The sequence below is a fragment of the Athene cunicularia genome (assembly GCF_003259725.1).
Source record: "Athene cunicularia isolate RWA chromosome 13 unlocalized genomic scaffold, athCun1 chr13_part1, whole genome shotgun sequence".
Classification (NCBI taxonomy): domain Eukaryota; kingdom Metazoa; phylum Chordata; class Aves; order Strigiformes; family Strigidae; genus Athene; species Athene cunicularia.
The window spans coordinates 10,840,034-10,848,408 of NW_020799117.1; positions in this window are offsets into that span (position 1 = coordinate 10,840,034).

Consider the following 8,375-nt stretch of genomic DNA (forward strand, 5'->3'; position numbering starts at 1 on the left):
GCTTCGCGCCGCCATTTTTGGTAGGGGCAGGAAACACCCTGGCTGGGGCGGCCACTTTTGTTTTGGGCACGTCGCCCGCAGCTTTGGTAGCCACCCTAAGTATGGGCAAAACGTCAGACGGAGGCCGGCGGGGCCACCATCTTGGACGGCGGAGCGCAGCTCCCGCCGCGGGCGGCCATCTTTGTGGAGGGCAGGACCTCCTCCTCGGCGCCGGCCCCTGACAGGCTGGGCTGCCTGGGAGCGCCCCAAGCCAGTATCCATTGACAGCCATTCCCTGCTGTGATATCGTGGCTAATAACTGAAAATTAAATCCGACTCAAAACGCTGCCAGTTTGTAACCGCCTTCAGCACCCAAGGGCTGAGGCCCCTCTCCAGCGAATCCTAAACCACCCAGGCCTGGGCCACCACATTCAGGTGATCTCCTGGAAGGGAAAGTCAGCAAAATAGCGTAACAGAATGTTGAGAGGGCAAGTTAGGTGGAAAAAATACCACAATACCTGACTTCTGCTTGTTTTCTAGCTCTTGGAACATGGAAATTGGTGCAGAGGGTTATATTAAAAATAATGTGAAAACCTTCGGGAGTCCCTCTGAGACTGAAATTCTGAAAGTCTTTCAAAACTCCAACTCACTTAGAAATTTGAAAGGCTTTCCCAAATAACTTGCTATGTTGGTTTAAAAAAGGAAAAAAAAAATTAGTAAAAGATGGGATAGATGCAAATAAATGGACAGTTAAGTGGGAGTTCATCAGGGATGGTTTCAACTGCGGGGCCCACACCGTGCTGGCCGGGTCCTTCCCATCCAGCACGGGAGGAATTGTTTACCTATCATGTGGGCTGAAGGGGGATTTTTCTGATTTTTGGCCGTATTTGTCAGTGAAGGCACAGGAGGTTTGAGCTGTGACAGCCAGCACACCTCATCTTTTGGGATGATGGATGAGGCCATTACAACATTTTAAGCACTATAAATAGAGGTGTTTATGGGGAAGGGAATTACAGAGACACGGTTGCGCTGAAGTGCAGCTCTTAGAGCTGGAGTGGTGGTGGGAAGAGAGGACCTTTGTTGCATTACTCTGATATCTTGAACTTTCTCATGGCTCAGGTAGTGCCTCCTGGATCACCATACCTTCACCTCAGCCTGGTGTAAAACTGGTGCAAGTGTGTGGTACCTTAGGGCAGGATTGCCCCAGCAAGAAACTGTTCCAGTAACTAATACAAAGGCCCTAGTTTCTAATATACTTTAGAAAGTTCCGGATTGAAAGTGAATGCGTATTAGTTGTACAACATGAAATATTATTTCAGCATGTATTTTATGTCGCTCTGTTATTTATTAAACATTTAGTGATTATTACTTCATCACGCATAGAAAATCTGTATAAAAGCAATGGGCTTGGTTGTCCCCAGCCACCAGGCATACAAGGGGAAATTCCACTTTCACTTCAAATGCGGTTACCAGATGGATAACACCATACATTGCACATCTGACTGGCTTTTTGTATATACAGTTATGTGTCTATGGGCATAATCATGGGTCCAAACTGATGTGCTCTTTAAAATTTATTCTTGCACAGGAATGTGTATTGTTTAAGGGCAAGCATCAAAATATTTGTCCACTACAGATTCATTTTGTAAAATAGTTAATTTCTAGGATGGGTGCCCTTTTCGTGCATCTACAAATTAAAATATGAAAAAACATATAGTTCAAAATTAAGTAACAAAAATTAGTGAAATTAAAATAGCTATATGTAGATACACCAGTAGAAAAATCAAGCAGGAAAGGAAACAGGCAGAAACATCTCCTGAATAAGTTTCACTTAGTAATGGGGTGTCCACTACTACTTCTTTCAAGACTCTTTCCAGCCTAGTCAGTCACCTGATTGTAAGTTTGGATGATACAGACACTTTTATCAAACCTGGTATTTCTCAACAGTTTTATTAAACATACTTTTTTCTTTGCAATCATGTATACCTTGTTTCCATATGTGAAAATGGACTTGTTTACATATGGCGAAAACATCATTGCTTGTGAAAGTGTAATTACTGGGTTGTAATTTCCCCTTTTGTTTACTGTTTGCAACCTGTGTGAGCCCATCTGATACTAAGTATTATTTTTCTCTGTATTTTTCTAGTCGTGCTGTTATTATTATCATCATCATCAGATGCAAGGTTAACAAGCACATCTGTCAAGAAGCTATGAACCTGGCTCCAGCAGTAGACTGCTATTACGTGAATAGTTTGGGAAAGACTGAGTAGATGGCCTTCATTTAATTTCAGGCACACCCTTGCAATGCATTAGGGTAGATGCAGATCAACTAGAGTGATATGAGCAGAACTTCCAAAATCTGACTTTAATCACTTTGCTTGACAAACATAGTTTGCTGAAACCACAGGAGGTTTCTTAATGGCTGACATTTTGATGGTATCAGCTGCCCAGCAGGATTTGTGTCATTTTATTCAACCTCTTTGAGGAAAAATACCTGAACAATATGCAGAGATTGCAGTCACTGTATTAGTTAGAAAGAAGAATAAATCACTGAAGAATGTCAGTAGTGTTTGTAAGTGAGTGCATTTAACAACCTGTGAGGAAGTTGCCACTTTGATAGCTGGATGACGTAAAGAGAGTCTTAAATAATGTGGCTGAGCTTTATTTGGAATGCATGAAAATCAACAGGATTTTTTTGATTTGCCATATAAGTTTTGCAGAAAATGATCATCAAATCAGCTACATGATTAGTTTTTAAATTTGTCCCAACATTTTAAAATTAATTACTTTTAATAGCAATAAAATTTCATTTGCCACCTTCTTTTATGGGAGAGAATCTTCCTTTCCCAGCTGTCTAACACTACAAAACCAAGCTAGTTTTCATGGAGTGATGAAGATATTGTTACTTTTCATTACAGATAGACTTCCTAAAAACCTTCTTATTGTTCTAATTCAACAGATAGCTAATGGTATAAGGAAGGTTTTTTTAAATCACTCAAGCCGTAAGATCTTTGTACAGTCAAATGAACCCTTTATGATGTAATAAGTCTCACACAGATTTTCCTGTAGCTTATGCTAAGACCTAACTTTTGGATTAAACTTGAAACATAAGGTCCAAATAATTAAAAACCCCATACCCTTGGGCATTAAAATGATATTAATCTAACTAATTTAGAAATTTAATCCTAAATTTCTCTTCAACTCAAAAATAAATAGCCAATAATATTTTCAATGGGAGGGATGGGGGAGAGTTTTCTCAATAGCATTTGCTCACACACAGTGGTGAGACTCAGTGCCCAGATTTGCTTCCACATCCACCAAATAGGTACCTGCAGCTCAGTCGTGATGTACCTAACACTCTTCATCTGAAAGGGATTTCAGAATGAATTAAACTTGAAGTACTTTTAGTCATCATGGTACCTTCCACTAATCACTATCAGCATGTAATGGATTCATTTCTGGAAGGAATTTAACTCTTCTGGCTACCTTACAGGAGAGGATTCCCCTGGCCACTCCGGCTGACATCATTAGGCAGCTTTAGCAGATGACTGCCAATGGCACTCTGCACTGAGCAGCCTCCCCCCAGAATCAATCTCCAGGATCGCAAACCCCTTAACAACCTCTTCACTGTGAGACTAAATCACAAGTGGGAACATATTGCTCTCCTCTGAGGATTAGATTTCTTAGCCTCCTTTTATTCTGACAGTCTCACCATAACACGTCACCCAATAAGTGCTTGACTGTGACTCAGGTCATGGGAATAATTGAAGACTGAACTGGTGAAGAAAAATCTTCTCACTTTTAGTCAGTCTTGAGATTTGTGATTTGCTTGGGTCTGGTGTAGCACTCATTCAGCCTTTCAGTGTTACACACCCAATGAAACAAGCAAAGGGGAAAATCTTCAGGGCAAAACAGAACAATTTTGTCAGATGGACCACATAGCCTTCATAAGGTCATATGACCCATAAAATGTGGAATCCTTAATGAGCTTTTAATAGAATTAGCTCACAGATAAAGTAAACCTGAAAAAAATGGAATCCCCAAGAAGGAGCCTCTCCAGCTCAGTCACACCCCTCATCCTGGGAGACTCCAGGAGAGCAGATGTGTGGCTTGTGAGTGTTATCAAATCAAGGTCCTATTGAGCTAAGTGAAATGACTTACAGAGCTTAGAAGGAACTCCTTATGGAAAATGCCTTGCCAGCAACTCTCTCTTTTTTAAATCAAAGGACTGTCAGCTCTCATGCATCTGCTGATTGCAGCTGTCACGGTGTCATCTGGAAAGAAAGGTGAACCCTCGGTGACTCAACACGCAAACTTCAAACGTTAACACTGCACACATTGCTGATTACAGAAACATCAGACCAATGCACCTATTTAACATTGTTGGTGGGGAAGGTGAGAATTCAAGTCGCACCACCATATAGTTAAAGTCATCTTCTGACTTTTAAAAAAAGGAGCAGAAAGATGATAAGAATATCTTTTCTAGGAGCAGAATTATCAACTGTAACTTATGTATCAAAAACCGGTACAAGGCCTGATGTTTTCTTGAATGTCAAAAGCCCTATCAGGATGTACAGATCTCCAGTTTTGTATAATAATGGTTGTTGTATCTTGTCCATACAACAGTCAACATCATTTTACACAATATAGCAAATCAAATTTAAAGTAAAAATAAACACTATATTACAGAACAGGGACTTTAGGAAGGGTGCACTGTGCTATACTAAAATTCAAAGGAATCAACTATGAGATTATTAGTCACTCAGGTGTTCCTCCACATTACTTTAGGTCTAATGTATCACATAAGACGCAGGACTTGCTCACATTCAATGGTAATTAAGGCAACCAACAGACCTGAAAAGCTGCATCAACATTTTATCCTAAACAATTGCTCCAGGAAGGCTGAGCTAAAAACTTTAGGCAAGCTGTCAGTAGCTAATATTAGCCTACACGTAGATACATTTTTTTTTATTTCAGAGCAATTTTCAAAGACTGCAGAAAATGTTCTCTAGGCCGCAGAGAAAACCCAGCAGTTCATTTTTGTGCTGACGCAGCTGCAACTGCTGTTGCTAGATCATATCTCAGCTTGGTCATTGCAATATCAAAGTATGATGTTATAAATCCGGTAAACCATTTAACTCTTGTGTAAAACACATTACACATGCTAATGGCTTCATTTGGCTAAGATGGCTTCGTCATTTTTCTGCAACTGGATGAAGGTACTATATACTGATATACCCTCATACGTTAAGCAACCCCTTAATGGAATACATTGCCTTGGAGTCTTTAGTCTTTATGAAAAAAATACTTATCACTGCCCAGAGAACTATTTTGTGTGCAGTAATTATGTAATATTAATGAACAATATTACGTACAACTGTATTTTCCAGACCTATTCTTTGTATGGAATGTACTTTAGAATGACCTGACACTGCAGAAATGCCTCTAGCTTCCATGGCTCATGTAAAATACAATAAATACGTAAATAATTTAGAAGAGGAAATAGGTAGTGTTGCAAAGGCGTTGGTGTTCTTAGCACTGTACCTCAAAATCTGGTGATGGGGCCTTTAGAAATGTGTTTTTCCTTTTTCATTTAAGGATACCGCTTCCTCAAACTGGACAATAATTCCACACAGATACGGAGCTTTAAAATGCAAATTTGAAAGTTAACTTTATAATTTTATTTCTGAAACTGTAGAAGGAAAAAAACCACACGAGGGATATCTATCTGCCCACTGCAAGCTTTCACAGAGAGCCTCCTGTATCTCTGTGCTAATATGGGATTTCTAAAGCTGAAAGTTCCTCAATTTTGACCACAACTGCATCACAGCATTGCATCCATGGGGGACACAAGAGGGAGATACCTCTCTGGTGCCTGGTCTGTATGCTAAGGGCTGCCCCAAGAACCCTTTCAAGACAGGCTCATCTGCCAGGAACACAGTTAGCCTGCAGCATGGCCTCGGGCACAGCCGGGGTGCCCTTTTGCAAATATCTGGGAGGCTGAGCCTGAGCACGGTGGGTGAGCCAGCCCCAGGCGTGCCAGGACAGCCTGCCCACGGGCACCCACCAGTTGTCCAAGAGGCATCCTGGAAGGCAGTAGTTGTTCAGTGTATTTAATAGGAAAGAAGCTGTTTATGCTATGGAGACTTTCCTTCTCAGTCTCCTGGGTTTTGGGGTGGTTTTCTTCCACTTCTAAAATAAAATAACTGGTTATTTAATTCCTACTAATAAAGGAGGAATGCATCAGGGCTGTTGCAAGGGCCAATTAGTCAAGGCTTACAAAGTGCACTGGTGCTAAGTATAATTTTTACTGCAACTCGGTGACACCTTCATTTCTCAAAATAAGATTTCATAGCCTATTCATTTACAAAGTGGGCTAGTGCCTTTGGGTATTTGGGAAGGGCAAAAAGACAAATTGAAAAGCAGCAAATAATTTAATTTCAAAGTGCATTAAGCGCACACCTTCCAATTTTCTGACTAAAATGTTCATTGGCTTTTTCCAAAGAGGTTTGTATTCAGGGCACAGAAATAGTTTGTGGATTTTAGATTCCTGAAATACTTAACAATGCTATTCAGGAGAAAAAACACTGGCTTCTTGTCCTAAAAAAAACCCCAACAGATTCATGTGTGAAGTGTTAATGGATCCAAGTGACAGCTTAAGGATAAAAATAGCATTAACCCCCCCCAAATGTTAGCTAATCAAATATTTTCAAGAACAGAATTTCTGAGAAGTGTGGAATATAATAATGAAAAAGCAAAGAGAACAACATTAAGAGGCCATTTAAGAATGACCAAAATGAGAATGGTCTGTTTTTTCCACCCAGGAGTCACCGTATTCCTTACTGCAGCATTGCAGGAACCCTCGAGGCTGGGTCCCAGTGCAATGCTCTGTCTCCGCGCCGTGCCTGGGCTGCTGGGCTCATTTTGGAGCATTGCTTGCTGGAATCTGTAGTCTCCAGGCTGCATCTCCATTATGAAAAAGGAGAGCAGTGGTAATCTGCTCCATTTTAGGCAAATTAAGTGCAGCTCTTTGGCTCCTGGCACATTCCCAAGCCGGCTCTGAGATGAGCATAATTCTACAAAATCCATAAAATTCAGAGCCTAAGACTGCTACTGCTCCCCCTTCCCATGTCTTGCAGATAATGTAAAGTCCTCTGCTGGGATACTTCACTGGGGAGAAACATATTCTGTATGTGCCTAATGAATATTGGTTTTCTATGTGCTAAGGGGACAAGCTAAGAAGAGAGTGTCAGTCTTACCTTTGAGTTCTCTACCTTATGGGTTTCATGTCATATTTCCACTGGCAAGGAACTGGGGGGGAATGTTGCATATTCAGTGTTACCCTCCTTCTGCCTTGCAGGGGAAAGAGGGTGTGTTTCCACTGACAGAGTAGAACGAACTTATGCTTTCCAATTTTTCCCCATGTTAGGAAATAGGTCCTGTCTCATTACTGGTGACAGCACATATTGGTAGGTCATAGAGCAAAGGGAGAGCCTTGCGTAGAACAGCTGGGGCCCAGAGCCAGAAATCTCATTAAAGTAAGCTGCTGCTATTTCCAGCCTGTAATAGAGCTTTGGAGCTTGATTATATTCAGTGAAAGCAGGTCATTACAAACACAGTGCTTTTTGCATATTATCTAAATTGAAATAATAATATGTTCTCTCCTTTCATGTGCTATATTGATAAATCCCAACTTATGAATGAAACATGTTGATTAGTTAGTTAAAAATAATTAGTTCCATATTATGCCTCCAAGTTTAAGGCTTGATTAGCGCAAACAAATAACTTTTCTTGATAATAAGTCATTTACAGATTATTCTTTTAAATGGAGCACACAGGCATAAAAATAATCTGCAGCAATAAATTGGGTTATTTGTTCTCTCTTTTCTCTTTGACTTGAAATATAACAGTACTTTTAGAACTTGAGAGACAGAATCTATATGCAGATTCTGATCTCAACAGCAATTGCCGCAATGCAACTCTGGCGTTATTTGATTGAGGTGGCAGTGTACCAGATAAGAATGTGAACCGTAAGTGTTCGTTGATTCAGTCTTTCTGGCCATGTAGTCCCAAAAGAACAATTACTGCTTACAGTGACTGAGAATATTGCTCTGTTTAGCTTCTTGTTACTTAACTTGGATTTAAATATTCTGGTATTTACATCAGAATGGAGTTAATGAGGGGGGGGTGGGGTGGTTTAAGGTCTTCCTTAGTAGTGGCAGTACTAAGTAACATTTTCAGTTCTTTTGAAGGAAAACAAAACCCTGCATGAACAACCTTTTCTAGTCATCAGTTCACTGAAGCCAGCACAATTCAACAGTGTCCATAAAGCTTAAGCACAGTCCTGAATATGAACATTTTTCTAAACCAGAGATAAGGACAGTCATAAGGACAAA